The sequence below is a fragment of the Cryptomeria japonica genome, chromosome 2 (assembly GCF_030272615.1).
Source record: "Cryptomeria japonica chromosome 2, Sugi_1.0, whole genome shotgun sequence".
Taxonomy (NCBI): domain Eukaryota; kingdom Viridiplantae; phylum Streptophyta; class Pinopsida; order Cupressales; family Cupressaceae; genus Cryptomeria; species Cryptomeria japonica.
Genome location: NC_081406.1, coordinates 424544430 through 424565414, shown reverse-complemented (window position 1 = coordinate 424565414; position 20985 = coordinate 424544430).

The window sequence follows — 20985 nt, the reverse complement described above, 5'->3', positions numbered from 1 at the left end:
TGGTCTTAGGTTATGGTATAAATGTAAGATCTTATTTGTAAGATCAAATGTGGAATGCGAAAAAGGATTGTGTGAAGGTATATGGGAGAATAAGCAGAGCTCTACATGCAGACATCATTTGAAGATTGAAGAAGGGTTTTTGTGAAGACAATCATAACTACACTGGTACTGAATCCAACATATGAAGATGCTATTTTGTGCAGTACATTCTTATTAGATTTAACCATCCAACTGTAGTCAGTGTGACTCCCATTTTGTGATTGAGCAGTGAGCTCTGGGCGCTTGGCCTTTCTACATGTGTAGACCCCATTTATGTACACTTACTATCTGCAGTAGTATCATTTGAATGTGGGTAAGGTTTTCCACCGTGGTTTTTCCCCTTACAGGGTTTCCACATACAAATATTGGTGTTATGTGTTGTGGATGACTTTGTCTTTATGTTTCATGCACTAATCCTTACTGATATAGCAATTAACTGTTAAAATTGTCTACCGACATGTTAAATTGGTTTACCAGTATTAAGCAGTAAGTTGGTTAAGTTGTTTTTGGTTTGAATTTATTTGACAACTGATTCACCCCCTGCTCTCATTTGTCTCCGGGACCTAACAATTGGTATCAGATCCTAGTCCTCTTTTGCAAAAGTTTAATAGCTTGAGGAGATCCAATGTCTAATAACTATTTCAGGAAGGACAGTCTTAAACTTGATGGAACCAACTATGGCATATGGAAGATTAGAATGGAGACACATCTAAATTGCATTGGAAAGGACATCTGGGATGTTACAAAGAATGGTTATACTACTCCTACTCAAAGTTAGCCCACTCCACCCAACTTGACTAAAGATGAGGAAAATGATTGCAAAGCAAGAAAAACACTTTTGAGCACATTATCAGATCAACAAATCATGGGACATTCTGATAGGTCTACTGTTAAAGCTATTTGGGATCATTTGGAAACACTAAATGAAGGAGATTCCACAGTTAAAATTGCAAAACTTGAAAGCTTTTGGGTCAGGTATGAACATCTGAAAATGGAAGAAGATGAAAGGATTTCTGCTTTTATGGAAAGAGTAAATGAGATTGTTTTGGGTATTAAATGTTGTGGAGGAACCTTAAGTGAGGATGAAATTGTTTCAAAAGTTTTAAGAGGATTGCCACCGGCATATAAAATGAAAGTCACTGCTATAAATGAGTTAAGAACAATGCCTAATACATCAGTAACTAGGGATACATTGATTGGGAAACTTTCAGCTTTTGAAATTGAAGAATTTGGTCCTGTTCCTACTATAAAGATAGATTTGGCCTTTAAAGCATCAACATCATCTGCTCCATCATTTGATAAATCTGATTGGAAAGCCTTTTATGGAAGAGAACTTGAAGAAAGCAGGAAAGAGAATGAAGAACTTGAAGAACTTGAAGCACTATTTGCAAGGAAAATGCCTAAAGGTCTAGTTGGAAGTAAGTATGAAGGTAAAGCACCCTTTAAATGTTTTAATTGCAATAAGATTGGTCATATGGCTTCAAGATGCCCTGATAGACATGCTAGACTAAGAGAAGAAGCTAGAAGAACATACAAGCCTAACCTTGAATATCAGAGATATAGATTTAAGAAGAATAAAGACAAATCTTGTTACATTGCTGATGAAGGTGTGACTGATGATTCTGATGAGGATCCAGTAGACAATGGATGGGTTTTTGTTGCTATAACAAAAGATCAACCGGCAACTACTGCTCAATCGGTAGTACAGGCCTTGGTAGCTAAAGTTGAAGTAAAGGATGAATGGATCATTGATTCAGGATGCTCACATCATATGACAGGAGACAAAGGTAAATTCTTGAACTCTCAAGAATACAATGGAGGCTTAGTGAGATTTGGAGATGACAAAGCTTGCTCAATCAAAGGTAAGGGTACAATATCTCTTGATGGTAAGCATAACACTGACAATGTTTACTATGTTGAAGGATTAAAGCATAATCTTTTGAGTGTTGGTCAATTAGTTGAGAAAGGATTTTAGTTACAATTTAAAAATGGAAAATGCAAAATCATGAACAAAACTGGTTTGGAAATTGCAACCGGTAATCAGACTAGAGGTAATATCTTTCATTTGAATAATAGTGAAAAGACATGCTTGATTGCAGATATAGATGAAATTTGGTTATGGCATAAGAGACTTTGTCATTTAAACTTTGATTGCATGGTGAAGATCAATACTACTAAGGCAGTTAGAGATTTACCTAAAATTGTCAAACTTCAGAATACAGTATGTAAGGAATGTCAATTTGGAAAACAAGTTAGAGATACTTTCAAAAGTATTCTAGAAAAATCCAATAATGCTCTTGATTTGATTCACACTTATTTATGTGGTCCAACTAGAACTAAAAGCCTACAAGGTGATAGATATTTTATGCTAATTATTGATGACTACTCTAGAATGTGTTGGGTTACTTTTCTTAGAGAAAAATCAGAAGCACTTGGAAAGTTTAAATTGTTCAAAGCAATGGTAGAAAATGAAACCGGTAAGAAAATAAAATGTCTAAGATCAGATCAAGGAGGAGAATTTACATCTAAGGAATTTAATACATTCTGTGAAGTGAATGGAATCAGAAGACAACTATCAACACCTCAGACACCACAACAGAATGGAGTTGTTGAAAGGAAAAATAGAACTATCTTGGATGTAGCAAGAAGTATTTTATCAGAAGCAAACCTACCAAATGTATATTGGAGAGAGGCAGTCAGTACAATGGTCTATACATTCAACAAATTTCACATCAAAGGTGAAACCGGTAAGACCCCTCATGAACTATGGTTTGGTAATACTCCTATTCTTAAGTATTTCAGAATTTTTGGAAGTAAATGTTATATCAGAAGAGATGAGTATATTGGCAAATTTTATCCTAGAAGTGATGAAGGAATATTTCTTGGTTATTCATCTAAGAGCAAGGCATATAGATGTTTTAACAAAATATTGCAGAAAATTGTTGAAAGTACAAATGTAAAGATTGATGAACATTTCAAAGGAACTTCAAGGTATATAGACTCTGAACCGGCAACAGAAGTTTTGGCAAATGAACCTACTCTAAATCCACTGGTACAGAATGAAGATCCAGTTACCCCGGTATCATCTGAGGATTCCACAGTAACTGAGGAACAATAGCAAACAAAGACACCCCAATATGTAAGACTGAATCATTCTGAAGATCAGATAATTGAAAACAAATTTAAAGGAGTTATGACAAGAGGAAGATTGGCAAATGAAGAGGTATGTCTTATTTCTCAAATTGAACCATCATCTATTAATGAGGCATGTGAAGATAAATTTTGGATTAAAGCTATGGAAGAAGAATTAGAACAAATTGAGAAAAACAACACTTGGACATTAGTTCCCCGTCCTAAAGATAAAAATGTAATTGGAACCAAATGGGTTTTTAGAAACAAATTTAATGAAGATGGTAAGGTTGTCAGAAATAAAGCAAGGGTAGTGTGTAAGGGATATTCTCAGAAGGAAGGAGTTGATTACAATGAAACCTTTGCACCGGTAGCTAGAATTGAGGCAGTTAGATTATTTTTAGCTTTTGCAACACACAAGAACTACAAAGTTTATCAAATGGATATTAAATGTGCATTTTTGAATGGAGATCTTGAAGAGGAAGTCTACATTGAACAACCTGATGGATTTTCTTTGATAGATGACAATGATATAGTTTGTAGGTTAAGAAAAGCTCTGTATGGATTGAAACAAGCTCCAAGAGCTTGGTATGCAAGATTGGATAAGTATCTTTTGAAGATTGGTTTTACTAAAGGAAATGCAGACAACAATTTATATTATAAAGTAACTAATGATGACATCTTGATTATAGAAGTATTTGTTGATGATATAATCTTTGGAGGAGAAGATGGATTATGTAAAGAATTTTCTATTAAAATGCAACAAGAATTAGAAATGTCTATGATTGGAGAAATAAAATTCTTTTTAGGATTCTAGATTTCACAGACTGATAAAGGTATATTCTTGAGTCAATCCAAGTACTGAAAAGAGTTACTAAAGAAATTTGGGATGGAAAACTCTAAACCGGTAAGCACACCTATGACAACAAATGACAAATTATCACAAAGGGATGAATCAACACCTGCTAATCCAACTAGATACAAATCTATGATAGGAGGTTTACTGTATTTGACACAAACCAAACTTGATATTATGAATGCAGTATGTATTGTTTCAAGATTTCAAAGTAATCCTAGAGAAAATCATGAATCAGTAGTAAAAAAGATTTTCCGGTACTTACAAGGCACTATAAATCTTGGATTACAGTATCCTAGAGATGAAAACTTTGAATTATGTGCATACATAGATGCAAATTGGGTAGGAGATGTGGATGATAGAAAAAGCACCACCTGCAAAACATTCTTTCTTGGAAACAAACTAGTTTCTTGGTTGAGTAAGAAACAAAGTTGTACATCTTTATCAACAGTAGAATCAGAATATGTTGCAGCAGTAACTAACTGTACACATGTACTATGGCTTAAGCAAATGTTTAAAGACATGAAGGTAAAATGCAGGGAACCTATTACTATCTATTGTGATAACACTGCAGCAATTGATATATCTAAGAATCCGGTATTACATTCTAAAAACAAACATGTTTCTATCAAACTGAATTTTCTAAGGGAAAATGTTGAAGCAAAGGAAATAAAACTGGTTTATGTGAATACTAAAGAGCAGGTTGTAGATATCTTTACTAAACCTCTGCCTAAGGAGACTTTTGAATATCTTAGAGATCAGCTTGGGTTCATACCCCCATCAGTAGAGACTTAGGAAGTTGATGACTGTCATCAATCGACAGAATTAACAGAGAAATCTTTTATTCCGGCTTTGATGGGAAGCTACTTCTCAGGGGGAGTAGTTGGTATACTAAATTGATTGGTATTTTGTATATGAACTTGGTTTTGTTGTAACTTTGGCATTTGATGTCAAAGGGGGAGAGATTGGTATGGAAAAACTTTGAAAAACACAAGGGGAACACATGTTGCTCCCAAGGGGAGATATTGTTGTTTGTGAGAGATTATTACTCTCTGTATCTGTATTTTGATTTCTCGTTATGATCTCTTTTGGAGATTGTTGGTTTTTGGTATTTGGCATTTCTGTTTTGGCACTTTGATGGTTTTTCCATCTTGGGTTGCCATCAATGCCAAAGGGAGAGATTGTTGGTATTTTGGTATGGTTTTGTCATTGATGTCAACACCTACTAAACACTTATCAACTTTGGAGAGTTAGCAACATTCACTGGCAAGCAAGTGACTCATGCACATTCACCGGTATCTGGTACACCAACAAGATATAATGATCACCGACACTTGGAATGATATGGAAAACACCTGGTAATGTCGAAGACATCGTTTGGACATCTTATCTTGGAGAATTATTTTTTGGTATATTCATATTTGTATATTTGTTGTTACCGGCAAATAGGTCCAGGGTTACACCAACATGTTTATCTTTTCCAGATCAGCACGACATGCTATGGAGATGATTAATTATTATTGTAAATGCATTAAGCCGACATGTTGAATCAGTTATTGCATCGGATATTGTATTGTTTGTAAAATGTTTTTATTGTAATATCTTGTAGAGACAACCTACTAAAATTGGTCTTAGGTTATGGTATATATGTAAGATCTTATTTGTAAGATCAAATGTGGAATGCAAAAAAGGATTCTATGAAAGTATATGCGAGAATAAGAAGAGCTATACACACAGACATCATTTGAAGATTGAAGAAGGGTTTTTGTGAAGATAATTAGAACTACACCGGTACTGAATCCAGCATATGAAGATGCTATTTTTTGCAGTGCATTCTTATTGGATTTAACCATCCAACTGTAGTTAGTGTGACTCCCATTTTGTGATTGAGCAGTGAGCTCTAGGCACTTGGCCTTTCTACATGTGTAGATCCCATTTATGTACACTTACTATCTACAGTAGTATCATCTGATTGTGGGTAAGGTTTCCCACTGTGGTTTTTCCCCTTACAGGGTTTCCACGTACAAATATTGGTATTATGTGTTGTGGATGACTTTGTTTTTATGTTTCATGCACTAATCCTTATCGGTATAGCAATTAACTATTAAAGTTGTCTACCGGCATGTTAAACTGGTTTACCAGTATTAAGCAGTAAGTTGGTTAAGTTGTTTTTGGTTTGAATTTATTTGACAACTGATTCACCCCCCCCTTCTCAGTTGTCTTCAGGACCTAACAGTTAGAATATATGTTATTGTTGATTTTGTATATTGTTAGAATATATAGTTTACCATAGCTAGTTAGTCATTGAGGTAAGGAGTTATATAGGGGTAGTTCAATATCTAAGAAATCTTATCAAATCATATTCCATATTTGTAATGCTCTATATTCCCTGATGACAATTTTTCTTTTTTTTTAAATATAGCCTGTTCATCACAATTCCAACGGACATGCCCAACATAGGCTTTGATGAGAGTGTTGTATTTGCGATGAAATATTTTGTCATAGACACAACACTCTTGCTGGATCTTCCTTGCATTTGTTGTCAGAATTCTGACAAAAAAGGACATTGTTTTGATAGGAATGTTGTACCTGGGATGAAAAATTTCATTGTAGGTGCATCATTCCCGTTGGAGCTTCCTTGCATTTGCTATCAGAATTCTGACAAAAAAGGGCAATATTCTCTGACGGGAATACTTTACCTGCGACAAAAAAATATGTTGCAAGAGCACCATTCTCATCAGAGTATAATGCCCTTTTTTGTCAAAATTCCAACGAAAAACCCAGTGCATGGTTCATCGAAAGATTGGCTACTTTGTTGGAATTCCAATGAATTAGACTACCACACTATGTATTAACTTTTGACAGAGAAGGCGTCAGAATTCCATTGAAATTTGTCTGTCGAATAACCCAACAAAATTTTAGCGACGAAATTTTTTTCACCATTTCGTCAGATCTACAACAATATTATGTCAGAATTATGATGATAGTTCATCAGAAAATGACCCCAAATGTGTTAGAGTCATATGCTCAAGTGAAAAAAAAGGGCATACTTAAAGCTGACATATGTGCTCTTTTCACCGATCATATTACTAGTAACAACCTAGAAGTAAATATGACACAATTTTCTATACATTGGTGTGTTCATGCTAGGCTAAAAGAAGCTTTTTGGGATAGGTGGTATATGGTCTTTGACCAACCACCTTGTAATAATTGGGAGGTGCCATTATATTTTTTGAGAAAGTTGTATTGTGAGTTTATCTTCGATGAGAAGCTGAATTAATTTTACATCCAAAAATTTTAGGTTAGAGGGAGAGGCTCTGCATAGGATAGACATGAGTCCCATAGGATGGTACAACCATAGCATAGGAGGCATACAAATCCTATACCCATGGTTCATGTCACTGTCCCTATATCCTTGAAGGAGTCTATGGAGTTACAAACTCTTCAGGTAACTGCATCATTGACTGATGTCATTGTTCATCATGGCTCATAGTTGGTCAAAGAAGAGGATGTACTAGCACATGTGGCACCTCCTTCATCAACATCACCTCATGCATCATTTGGCACGAGCCATCCCATTCAACATATATGTGCCACCTTCTAGGGTGTATGTTCTGGTGTAGACATGCAGATGAGGATGATTCGACATCTCATTCATGTACATGTTGTGGGAGTAGATGCCATGCTTCCACTATAGAGGATGTGGCCCTCACCAAGAACCTGATGAGTATGTTGTTCCCTCATGATCAGACACAGGTGCGCTTGATTCTGTTTATGACATGTTATCAATTAAGTGACTAAATCTTATAAAAAGATGAATTTTTTATTTTTAGAATAATTTAAAGTGACATATAAATAAAATGCATTGTAGGGTGGAGCAAGTGGTGGGAGTACACCACATACTTTTCAGTTGAATCCATGGTCATGAGTAGTTTCACCACCGGAGGTAAAAAATTGTAAATTTATTAAAAATATAATAATACATTGGTTTCAAAATATCTTTTGTTAATATATATGTATCATTACTTGGTGTTTTGTAGGGCTTATTAGGGGTTGAGATGTCCCAACTTGATGATATCACACTTTCGGCCATTGACTTTGGCCTAGATAGCTATGTGGTACCATTTAGATTTATAGATTTTTTATTTAGGTTATATATTAAATGCATGCTCTTTTCCCTTATGTTAATTATTTTTTTGTTAGTTTACCCCATCTGCCTCGAGGACATCTCGTGTGAGAAATCCATCCTCTAGCACTTTGAGGAAGAAAAAGATATCCTCCTAGACACCCAAACGACAGAAGGTAACTCAGTACAATTTAAATTTATTTGTTGAAATGTATTATGATTAAATATGTATATGTAGATATTAATAAATGCACTTAGTTTATTTGTTCTATATATAGAAGCAAATGGGGTTTGCAGAATTAATGAATGCACCTGATGTTGATGAGATTCAATAGAGGGAAGAGGTGATATCTTCATATTCACTTTGTATTGCATTCCTACTTGTTCAAAATAACTAAATCCTTTTATGTCTATATCATATATTATCATTTTTCATACAGGAAATGGTAATAGCTGCATAAGATTTGACTATGCCTCCTAAGGTTACAGGAGAACTATATGAGGCTCTGGTGTGCATTTATTCTACATATGTTAAAAATATTTTTTCTATCTAGTTTGTCAACAACTTTGGGTTATTAACTTGTATTAATTGTCTTTAACCTATTACAGCCCCCTTCCAAACTTCCTCTTGATGTTCTACCATTCCATTTTATTAGAAGTCCTACACATATAATATGAATCCAACATGACAGAGGGAAAATGCATGTCTGTCTTAGATCAACTCCTTTTCACTAAGTGCACAACAAAGTTGAAAACCTCTTGTTAACTCCTTTTGTATCACTTACCATGGATATAGAAAATGATCGCAACTAATTCATCTATGACTTTGCCTCCTACGTCCATAGCACATCCATCTGAGGCTTTGGTATGCTTTAGTTTTTTAGTCTATTCATTTTTAGTTATTTTTTGTTATTTGACATATATGTTATTAACTTGTAACAATGTTGTTTTACCAGTTACAACACCCTTCAGGACTTCCCACAAATCCTTAGCCTCACCCAATTGTGGAAGACAAAGATGAGGTAATCAACATTTCAACTTCAAACAATTTAGAGTTCAGTATTTAGTTATTTTGATGTTATATTGTGAAAATATATTTGATTCGACATTTGAATTGTCCTTGTGCAACCACCTAAAGAGCCACATACTACTTCAAAGAGGCTCTATTTTGATTATCCACCACAATATATGTATATGTATATATCAACTTTGACAAACATGACACGTGCCACATTTTTGTAACTATTACTAATTTGGCATCTATGCCATTTTTTTATATGTACATGATTATTGTTCATTTTGATATATATGAAACTTGATATTCGATCCAATTTGTTCATTGATATATATGAAAGTTGATATTTGATCCATTTTGATATATATGAAACTTGATATTCTTGAAACTTAGTTATTTGCAATTGAAATGTGATCAAACTTGTTCATTGTGTATGTCTTGAAATGTGATCCAATTTGTTCATTACATGTAACTCATATGGCGTATACTTTTAAACTAGGTTGCTCAACGTACCCAAGTACCAACACCGGTAATGCTCATATTGTGTATACTTTTAAACTAGGTTGCTCATATTGTGTATATGCATGTACACATACCCAAGTACCGACACCGGCATTGTGGCACTTATGGATGAGTCATTCGAACCTACGAGGTCATGTTGTCACTACCTAAAAAGGCCTCTCTTAGTTTCAAACAACTCGATTCCATTTGCTTGTGGTGAGATTTTTTGTCCGATAAAAAAACGTCAATGAAAGGTGGCAACATAGTGCATCTTTCATTCTGATCATCATGGGAAAAAACTGTTAACATGAGTGCATCAAGGTGGTTGGTTTTACACTAGGTGTGCCCTTGTTTTTCTCCCCAAGACGTCTGATCGTTCTGAGCCACCTTGTAGTGAGGCTTTCCCTTAAGCGCTCAAAGTGGAAAAAATGGTCAAACTTTGATGTTGCGTAACTCAGAGACCATGGCACTTAGGGACGAGATGGTCAAACCTATGGGTTCATGTAGTCACTACTTAAAAATTCTCTCTCGGTTTCGAACAACTCAATTCCATTTTCTTGTGGTGAGATTTATTTTGTCGCATCAAAAACCATCAAAAATCGGCAGTGAAAGGTGGCAACATAGTGCATCTTTCTTTCTGCTCATCGTATGAACAAACCATTAGTGCGAGCGCATCTGAGTGGCCAATTTTATGCTAGGTGTGCCCTTTTTTTTCTCCCCAAGATGTCTAATCATTCTGAGCCACCTCGTAGCGATGCTTTCCGTTGAGTGCTCAAAGTGGAAAAAATGGTCAAACTTTGACATTGCGTAACTTGAAAACCATGGAACTTATGGATGAGATGTTTGAACCTATGAGGTCATGTAGTCTCTACCTAAAAAAGCCTCTCTCATTTTTGGACAATTCAATTTTGTTTGCTTGTGGTGAGATTTTTTTCTGTCGCATAAAAGACCATCAAAAACCGTCAGTGAAAGGTGGCAACATAGTGCATCTTTCATTCTGCTTGTCGTGGGAATGAACTGTCAGTGTGAGTGCATTCGAGTGGTTGGGTTTATGCTAGGTGTGCCCTTTTCTTTCTCCCCAAGATGTCTGATCATTCTGAGCCACCTTGTAGTGACGCTTTCCCTTGAGCGCTCAAAGTGAAAAAAATGGTCAAACTTTGACGTCACGTAACTCAGAGACCGTGGCACTTATGGATGAGCCATTCAAACCGATGGGGTTGTGTAGTTGCTGCCTAAAAAAGCCTCTCTCAGTTTTGGACAACTCGATTCCGTTTCCTTGTGGTAGATTTTTTTTGTGGCATCAAAAACCATCAATGAAAGATGGCAACATAGTGCATCTTTCATTCTACTCGTCGTGGGAACAAACCGTCAGCACGAGCACATCCCAGTGGTTGGGTGTACACTAGGTGTGCCCTTTCTTTGCTCCCCAAGATGTCTGATCGTCCTGAGCCACCTCATAGCGACACTTTCCCTTGAGCGCTCAAAGTGGAAAAAATGGTCAAATGTTGATGTCACGTAGCTTAAAGACCATAAAACTTATGGACAAAACATTCAAACCTATGAGATCATGTAGTCTTTTCCTAAAAAATCCTCTCTTAGTTTCGTACAACTCGATTTCATTTTCTTGTGGTGAGATTTTTTCTCTTGCATCAAAAACCGTCAATGAAAGGTGGCAACATAGTGCATCTTTCATTTTGCTCATCATGGGAACAAATTATCAGTGTGAGCATGTCCAAGTGGTTGGGTTTATGCTAGGTGTTCTCTTGTCTTGCTCCCCAAGATGTTTGATTATTCTAATTCACCTCGTAGTGACGCTTTCCCTTGAGCACTCAAAGTGGGAAAAATGGTTAAACTTTTACGTCGTGTAACTTGGAGGCCGTGGCACTTATGGACAATTCATTCAAACCTACGGGGTCATGTTGTCACTTCCTAAAAAAGAATCTCTTAGTTTCGGATAACTCGATTCTATTTGCTTGTGGTGATATTTTTTGTGTCACATAAAAAACTATCAAAAACCGTTAGTAAAAGGTGGCAACATACTGCATCTTTCATTCTACTTGTCGTGGGAACAAACCATCAGTGCGAGTTTGTCTAGGTGGTCAGGTTTACACTAGGCATGTCCTTATTTCTCTCTCCAAGACATCTGATCATTTTGAGCCACCTCATAGCAATGCTTTCCCTTGAGCACTCAAATTAACAAATTGATTTTACCCAAGTAACAAATTGCAACCCTTTACTTGGTTCAACTATGTCTAGTACATGGTCAAAATTCATTAATTCTTCAATCTGGTTCATTTGTAGTGCTCTAGGAAGTTGATATGTATCTAGGATTTGCAAAGGTCTACAAGACCATTGGTCAACCCACTCTTTTGATTCACATTCATCCCACACACAATGTATACATGAAGAGAAAAAGCATGTAATCTGTCTAGTATAAATAACTAATGATGCTGCATTTGAACTTCTAAATAAATGCATGTCACTTGATCCTATAAGTGTACAACAATCTAGATAGTTTTCAATGTTAGATTCATGTATTAACTAAAATATCTAGAAACCATAGACTTACTTGCATTACCTGGTCCCATCGTAGAGTTACACCATTACACAATTGTTTCTGCATCTATTAACATTGCACCACCTTCATACTTCAATTCCTCTTTGGTAAGAGCTCTATTTACACATGCTCCCACACCAGCATGCTCTCCCTTTCCATGCCCTTCCTTAGTGAAATTCAAAAAATGTTGCACACCACTTGTCACATGCATCCTAGTCAACTAGTAGAACATCCTTGCATTCTTGAATTGTGGGGTGCAATTGTCTGACCATATTAAGTATTGGTTGTATCTTATATCTCTTTCCCTTAAACTATCATAGAAGATTGTAAAGCATCCTTGCACAAACTCTGAGGAATGAGTATGATAATCGCTGAAATAGAAATGATATTCTCTTATAACCTTTATGTCCTCCCTAGTACTATCATGTGCATTCATGAATGCTATGTGTACAAAAATTGTAACTTGTGTAGAGTGGTAATACAAAGATTGTACTTCATTTTGCAGCTTTAGTTTATAGTTATTAGAAAAATCAATGACAGAGACAATAGTGCCGAGGGGGAAAGTGTCCTTTTGTTGGCAATTTGGAGGAATTGATTATGTGTTGCATTTATGTTTTGTCATTGATGCCAACACTAGTTGTTTTGGATGCTTTACCGACACCCTTCTGGTCTTGATAGGTCGTATGGTTTTTGGTTGGATTAGATCCGACATGCTCCGATATGATTTGGTTATGGAATTGGCTTACTCATGTTCATATTTAGTCAATTCATTTTGTTCTGGTGATCGGATGCTATCGTGCTTGCTTGGAAGCTTGGTTTGTGGTTTTGGCAAGGGTTTCATCGATAGATCTTTGGTGAAGATCTCTGATGAATTGCATAAGTGATTTTGGTGCAGCTCCTGGTATGGTTTTAAGATACTGATGGTGATCATGTTTGAGACTTGGTGGATTGGGATCATTGCTTTAGCGTGTGGACCTATATTGGGTCTCGCTTGATCTAGGTTATGGACCGACTTAATATAATGTGTGGATTGGACCTCTCAATGTGTTTCCAGGATGTCTTATGGGTTGGATATTATTTGTTTGGTCTAAGGCCGACATGTTTTGTAATTATGTAATTGTTTTATAATCTGGTGGCTGAACTGATTGGTTATGGTTGACGGTTTGTATATATATGATGTAAGATCTCACTGTAGATCATGGTCATGGAATGGGATATAGATATGTAATGTACAAATAATGTAATCTCATTCAGGCAGAGGATTTGGTCGATCATTGGAGATCAAGTTGGGTTTATGTAAGAGGATTTAGTCCTCTGGTATTGAGCTTAACCATAGCTATACTCAAGCATAGAAGATGTTATCTTTGCATTTCATTCATTCTTTTGGATTGTAGTTTGGATTTCTATGTAGTCTGTGAGACTCCTTTTGTGATGAGCAGTCCACTCTAGGTTGTTGGCCTTCCTACAAGTGTAGGTGCCTCAATTGTAATTCACATACTTACTATAGAAGTATTATCTAGCTATGGGTAGGCTTCCCACCTTGGTTTTTACCTTTACCAGTTTTTCCACGTATAAATCTTGGTGTCATGTGGACAGTATTTATTCTCTGATTATTGTTTATGCTTAATTGGTTTAAGTATTTCGGTATTAATGTTTTGGGTTCCGGTATTAAAGTTTTAATTGCTAAATGTTTTGGTAATAAGTAACAACTGATTCACCCCCCTCTTAGTTGTCTTCTGGTTATTTGAACTATCTAAAAATTGGTATTAGATCTCTGGTCCTCTTTGCAGAAATCTTAACCGCTTGAGGAAGGTCCTATGGCAACTAATAGTTCAAGTTCATCCAGTTCATCTGGAGCTATCTTTCAGAGAGATATTCTTAGGCTTGATGGAAAAAATTACACAGTATGGAAGATTCAAATGGAGACTCATATGAGGTGTCTTGGCAAGGAGATTTGGGAGATCACATAGAATGGTGTTACACCTTATAATTTGGCATCTGGCAATCCTCCTCCAGCAAACTTGGATAAGGAGCTTGAGAATAATTGTAGAGAGAGAAGCCCTCTTGTGTGCACTTTTTGATCAACAAATAATGGGATAAGTTGGAGACTCTTGATGAAGGTGACCCTATAGTGAATATTTCTAATCTTGATGGTTACTGGGTTAGATATGAAAACTTGAAGATGGAAGAAGATGAAAGGATTACTGCATTCATAGAAAGGGTAAATGAGATTGTTATGGGAATTCAATATTGTGGTGGAACTCTGAGTGCAGATGAAATAGTTTCTAAACTTCTGAGAGCCCTACTATCGGCTTACAAGATGAAGGCTACTACAATTAATGAATTGAGGACAATGGCTAATACTTCTGTCAACAGAGATACCTTGATTGGGAAATTATCTTCTTTTGAGGTTGAAGAATTTGGACCTTCTAGAGCTGTGAAGTCTGAACATGGTTTTTATGCATCTGCATCATCAACCAGTAAGAAAGATTGGAAAGCTTTATATGCAAATGAATTGGATAATATGAAGAGAGAAGATTATGAGTTTGAGAAACTTGAAGCACTATTTGCTAGAAGAGTACCTAAAGGACCGGTAGGAAGTAAGTATGAAGGAAAAGCACCTTTTAAATGTTTTGCATGTAATAAGATTGGTCATTTTGTATCTAGATGTCCTGAAAGGAATTCAAGATTTGAAGAGAGAGTTAGAAGATCTTTTAATCCTAACCCTGGATATCAGAACAAGTATAAGTACAGGAAAAACAAAGATAAACCATGCTACATAGCGGATGAGGAAGGTGTGACTGATTCTGATGATGAACCGACAGAGGACTCTGCTAGTGGTTCTGGCAATGAAAGGAATGGGTGTTCTTGGCTATCAAGGAAGATGTTCCAGTACTGGAAGAGAATGTACTTGAAGAGAAGGAACTTTTTGCTAGAATTGTAGACAAGGATGAATGGGTAATTGATAGTGGATGTTCACATCATATGACTAGAGATAAAATGAAGTTTCTATCTTTACAAGAATTTGATGGCGGTCTGGTTAGATTGGGAGATGACAAAGCATGTATGATCAAAGGAAAACAAACTATATCATTGGATGGTAAGAACAATACTGATAATGTTTATTTTTTTAAAGGTTTGAAGCATAATCTTTTGAATGTAGGACAATTGGTGGATAAAGGATTTCAATTATAGTTCAAGGATGGAAAATGTAAAATCATTAACAGATCTAGTTTGGAGATTGCAATCGGTACACAGACAAAAGGTAATATATTTCATTTTAATTCTGGTGGGAAGGCATGTTTGATTGCACAAATTGATGAGAGTTGGCTATGGCATAAGAGGCTATGTCATGTGAATTTTGATTGCATTGTAAAGATCAGTTCAACTAAGGCAGTTAGAGATTTACCTAAGATTGTGAAGCCTTATAATCCAGTATGTAAAGAATGTCAAATGGGAAAATAGGTCAGAACCTCTTTTAAGAGTATACAAGATAAATCTAATGATGTTCTTGATCTTATTCATACTGATTTGTGTGGCCCTGCTAGAATTAAAAGTTTTCAAGGTGATAGATATTTCATGCTAATCATTGTAAATGATTATTCTAGAATTATGTGGGTTACTTTTGTAAGGGAGAAATCTGAGGATTTTGAAACTTTTAAAATCTTTAAGGCTAAAGTGGAATCTGAGCCAGGATTGAAGATTATATGTTTGAGGTCAGATCGTGGTGGTAAATTCATATCCAATAAGTTTAATAACTTTTGTGAGAAACATGGTATTAGGAGACAATTTTCTACTCCCCGGACACCTTAGCAGAATGGAGTTGTGGAAAGGAAGAACAAAACTATCTTGGATGCTTCTAGAACAATGATGATGGAAGCTAGTCTACCTCATATCTACTGGAGAGAAGTAGTGATCACATCGGTTTATACATTCAATAAAGTACATATCAAAGGAGAAACCGATAAGACTCCTTATGAATTATAGTTTGGCAATACACCTATAGTTAAGTATTTCAGAATATTTAGTAGTAAATGTTATATAAGGAGAGATGATATCATTGGCAAATTTGATCCTAGATGTGATGAAGGAATTTTTCTTGTTTATTCTAATGAAAACAAAGCATTTAGATTTTATAACAAGAGACTGTAGAGAATTGTGGAGAGTGCTAATGTCAAGGTGGATGAGCTGAATAGAAGTCAAATAAGAGTTTATGAGAAAGAACCGATAGTGGAAATGATTATATCTAAACTAGTAGCACCTTTACCGGAGTAGAGTGTTGAACTAGTTACTCCGGTAGTATAAAAAAAATCAACAGTAAATGAAGAACCAAGAAGAGGAACAAAGAGTCAAAAGACTCCTAGGTATGTGAGATTGAATCATTCAGAAGATCAAATCATTGGGGATAAGAACAATGGAGTGATGACAAGAAGAAGACTAGGAACTAATGAGGTATGTTTAATTTCTCAAGTTGAACTGGTATCAGTAATTGAAGCATGTAAAGATGAATGTTGGTTGAAAGCTATGGAAGAAGAATTAGATCAGATTGAGAAGAATAACACATGGACTTTAGCTCCCCGACCTAAAAATAAGAATGTTATTGGAACTAAATGGGTTTATAGGAATAAATTGAGTGAGGATGGTCAAGTTGTAATGAATAAGGCTAGATTGGTTTGTAAAGGATATTCTTAGAAGGAAGGAATTGATTATGGAGATACTTTTGCACCTATAGCTAGGATTGAATTTGTAAGATTATTTCTTGCCTATGATGTCCATAAGAACTACAAGGTTTATCAAATGAATGTTAAGTGTGCATTTTTGAATGGGGATCTTGATGAGGAAGTTTATATTGAGCAACCTGAATATTTTTCACTTTAAGATGATACAAACATGGTTTGAAGGTTAAGGAAATCTTTATATGGATTGAAAGAGGCACCTAGAGCTTGGTATGCAAGGTTGGATAAATATCTTTTGAAGTTTGGTTTTACTAAGGGTAATGCTGACAGTAATTTATATTATAAGGTCACTGATGATGATATACTGATTGTTGAAGTATTTGTTGATGACATCATTTTTGGAGGTGAAGATAAGTTGTGCATAGAATTTTCTAAGAATATGGAGAAGGAATTTGAAATGTCTATGATTGGGGAAATGAAATTTTTATTAGGTTTGTAGATTACTCAGACTGATAAATATATTTTCATCTATTAAACTAAGTATGCTAGGGAATTGTTGAAGAAATTTGGTATGGGAGATTCTAAACCGGTAAGTACTCCTATGGTTACAAGTGAGAAATTGACAAGGAAAGATGTTTCCTATGGTTACAAGTGAGAAATTGACAAGGAAAGATGTTTCTGCATCGGTAAATCCTACAAGATACAAATCTATGATTGGAGGTCTACTTTATTTGACTCAGACTAGGCTTGATATAATGAATGTTGTTTGTATTGTATCTAGATATCAGAGTGATCTTGAAGGAAAATCATGGGAGTGCGGTGAATATAATTTTTAGATACTTGCAAGGTACATCTGAATATGGTTAGTGGTACCCTAAGGATGATGACTTTACTTTATGTGCATATACAGATGCTAATTGGGCTGGAGATGTTGATGACCAAAAAAGTACTTCTGGTGGAGCTTTCTATCTTGGAAAGAAGTTGGTTTCATGGATCAACAAGAAACAATCATGTACTTCTTTATCTACTGCTGAAGTTGAGTATGTTGCTACTAATACTAACTATACACAGGTTCTATGGATGAAGCAAATGTTGAAGGATATCAAAGTGCATTGCACTGGACCGGTAGTTATTCACTGTGATAACTCTGCTGCTATTAACATATCAAAGAATATGGTTTTTCACTCTAAGACAAAGCACATATCTATCAAGTATAACTTTTTGAAGGAGAAGGTAGAAGAAAATGAAGTTAGACTGGTTTATGTGAACACTAAAGAGCATATTACAGATATTATTCATTTTGGCACTGATGTGGGGATACTACTGCTCAGGGGAAGTAGTTAGCTTTGTGATTCAGTAGTTTTTGTTTATGCTTTGATATTTTTGTCATATTTTTGGCATTGATGTCAAAGGGGGAGAGATATTGATGTGAAAAACTTAAGGAAAAACTTAAGGATTTGTATACATTAGGGGAAGAGATATATGTTTAATATAGAGTTTTATAGAGATATCATTCACAAGGGGAGTTTGGTCTTTGTTTTAGAACTTCAATGATATATCATTATGTGGGAGATTGTTGGCTGTCTTCCATTGGGGGAGACTTGTTTGGAATTTCTTGGTACTTAGATTTTTTTCACATCTAGTGTTGCCATCAATGCCAAAGGGGGGGATTGTTGGCCATTTGGAGGAATTGATTATATGTTGCATTGATGTTTTGTCATCGATGTCAACACTAGTTGTTTTGGATGCTTTATCGACACCTTTCTTGTCCTAGTAGGTTGTATGGTTTCTAGTTGGATTGGATCCGGCATGATCCTGTATGCTCTGGTATGATTTGGTTATGGAATTGGCTTACTCATGTTCATATTCAGTCAGTTGGTTTTGGTATAGTTATCAAATTCTATCATGTTTGCTTGGAAGCTTGGTTTGTGGTTTCAACGAAGGTTTCACTGACAGAGCTTTGATGAAGATTTTTGAGGAATTGCATAAGTGGTGTTGGTGCGGCTCCTGGTATGGTTTTAGGATATTGATGGTGATCATCTTTGAGACTTGGTGGTTTGGGATCATTGCTTTAGCGTGTGGACCTATATTGGGTCCCGATTGATCTAGGTTATGGACCAACTTAATGTAACGTGTGGATTGGACCTCTCGATGTGTTTCCAAGATGTCTAATGGGTTGGATATTATTTGTTTGGTCTAAGGTGGACATGTTTTGTAATTATGTAATTATTTTATTGTCTGGTGGCCGAACTGATTGGTTATGGTCGAGGGTTTGTATATATATGATGTAAGATCTCATTGTAGATCATGGTCATGGAATGAGATATGGATATGTAATGTGCAAATAATGTAATATCATTTAGGCAAAGGATTTGGTTGATCATTGGAGATCGAGTTGGGTTTAAGTAAGATGATTTAGTCCTCCGATATTGAGCTTAACCAAAACTATACTCAGGCATAGGAGATGCTATCTTTGTAGTTCATTCATTCTTTCAGATTGTATTATGGATTTCTATGTAGTTCGTAAGACTCCTTTTGTGATGAGTTGTGTGCTCTAGGCTATTGGACTTCCTGCAAGTGTTGGCCCCTCAATTGTAATTCACATACTTACTACAAAATTATTATCTGACTGTGGGTAGGCTTCCCATCGTGGTTTTTCCCTTTACTGGGTTTTCCACGTATAAATCTTGGTGTCATGTGGATGGTTTTTATTCTTTGATTATTATTTATGCTTAATTGGTTTATCTTTTATTATAATATTTAGTTTAAGCATTTTGGTATTAATGTTTTGGGTTCTAGTATTAAAGTTTTAATTTCTAAATGTTCTGCTAATCTGTGACAACTGATTCACTCCCCCCTCTCAGTTGTCTTTCGGTTATTTGAACTGTCTAACACCTTACACAACTTTAATTTTTCATATGGCCACCTATCTCTATATGTGTAACATATGTACTCATACACTAGTTTCTCTTGAAACATCTTCATAAAATCAGCTATGCATATATCCCTTTTCACTAACTCACACCTCTTTAATTATTTTCCATCTTTAACACCATATGTGATTGACTTGTATTTTCTAATAGAAACTAGTTCCTTACCAATTTCATGTGTGCTATCTAGATGTAGGAATCTATGCAACTATTGCAAACCACCACATTTAGGGAAAAAACCTCTCAAACACATCATCTTATAGTAAATGCACCTGTCATCTCTTCTACATAGTACACTTGAAATAAATTCTCGCAGTGACTTAGGAGGTGCTTGTAGACCACATTCCTTAATGACTTTCTTGTTTTGTTTATTAAACAAGATTTTTTCATTTCCTTTCCCATTATTGTTGATGTGAGGGCACGATGAGTAACATTAGCATCTTTAGTGCGTGATTTAGAACCAATGGCTTGGTATGAATCAAAAATATTTCTCACAATGGTCCTTTCACTATTATTTTCGGATGTTCTTAACCCCAAAATTTTCATTGTCTCTCTAAATTTTAGATTTTTAATCATTTCAACAACTAATTGGCATCTTCCACTTTGATTTAAGTTTTCAAAATAGTTATTCCAAATTTGTCTAACCAATCTTCTACAAGTTCTTTCATAAATTTTATCATGCATTGGCTTCACAATATTTTCATCAATGTTTATTAGGAACTTTGGTTTTCTATGAATTATTCTAAGAGGTGTTAAGATTGGTGCATGCTCTTCGTTTTCATTAGGTGCATTATGTGCATTGATCACATCAAATTCAAATGGTATATCTTCTTCAATTTCATTAACATGCACATTCACCGAATCATTTTCAAATGGTGTATGTTCATTGCATTCATTAGGTTCATTCATCATATGCATTTGAATTGGTGTATGTTGATCATTTTTATTTGGTGCATTCATCATATCAATTTCAATTGTTGAATGTTCATCACTTTCATTAGGTGCATTAGATGACGTACCTTCACGTAATCTCCTCATACACTCCCTTTGTCTTTCCTTTGTTGCCTCTCTTTGTTCATTTGTTCTTCTCTTGTATTTTCCCATTTTTCTACACATAACATCATGATGATGATCCACAATCAAATAGAAAAAAACA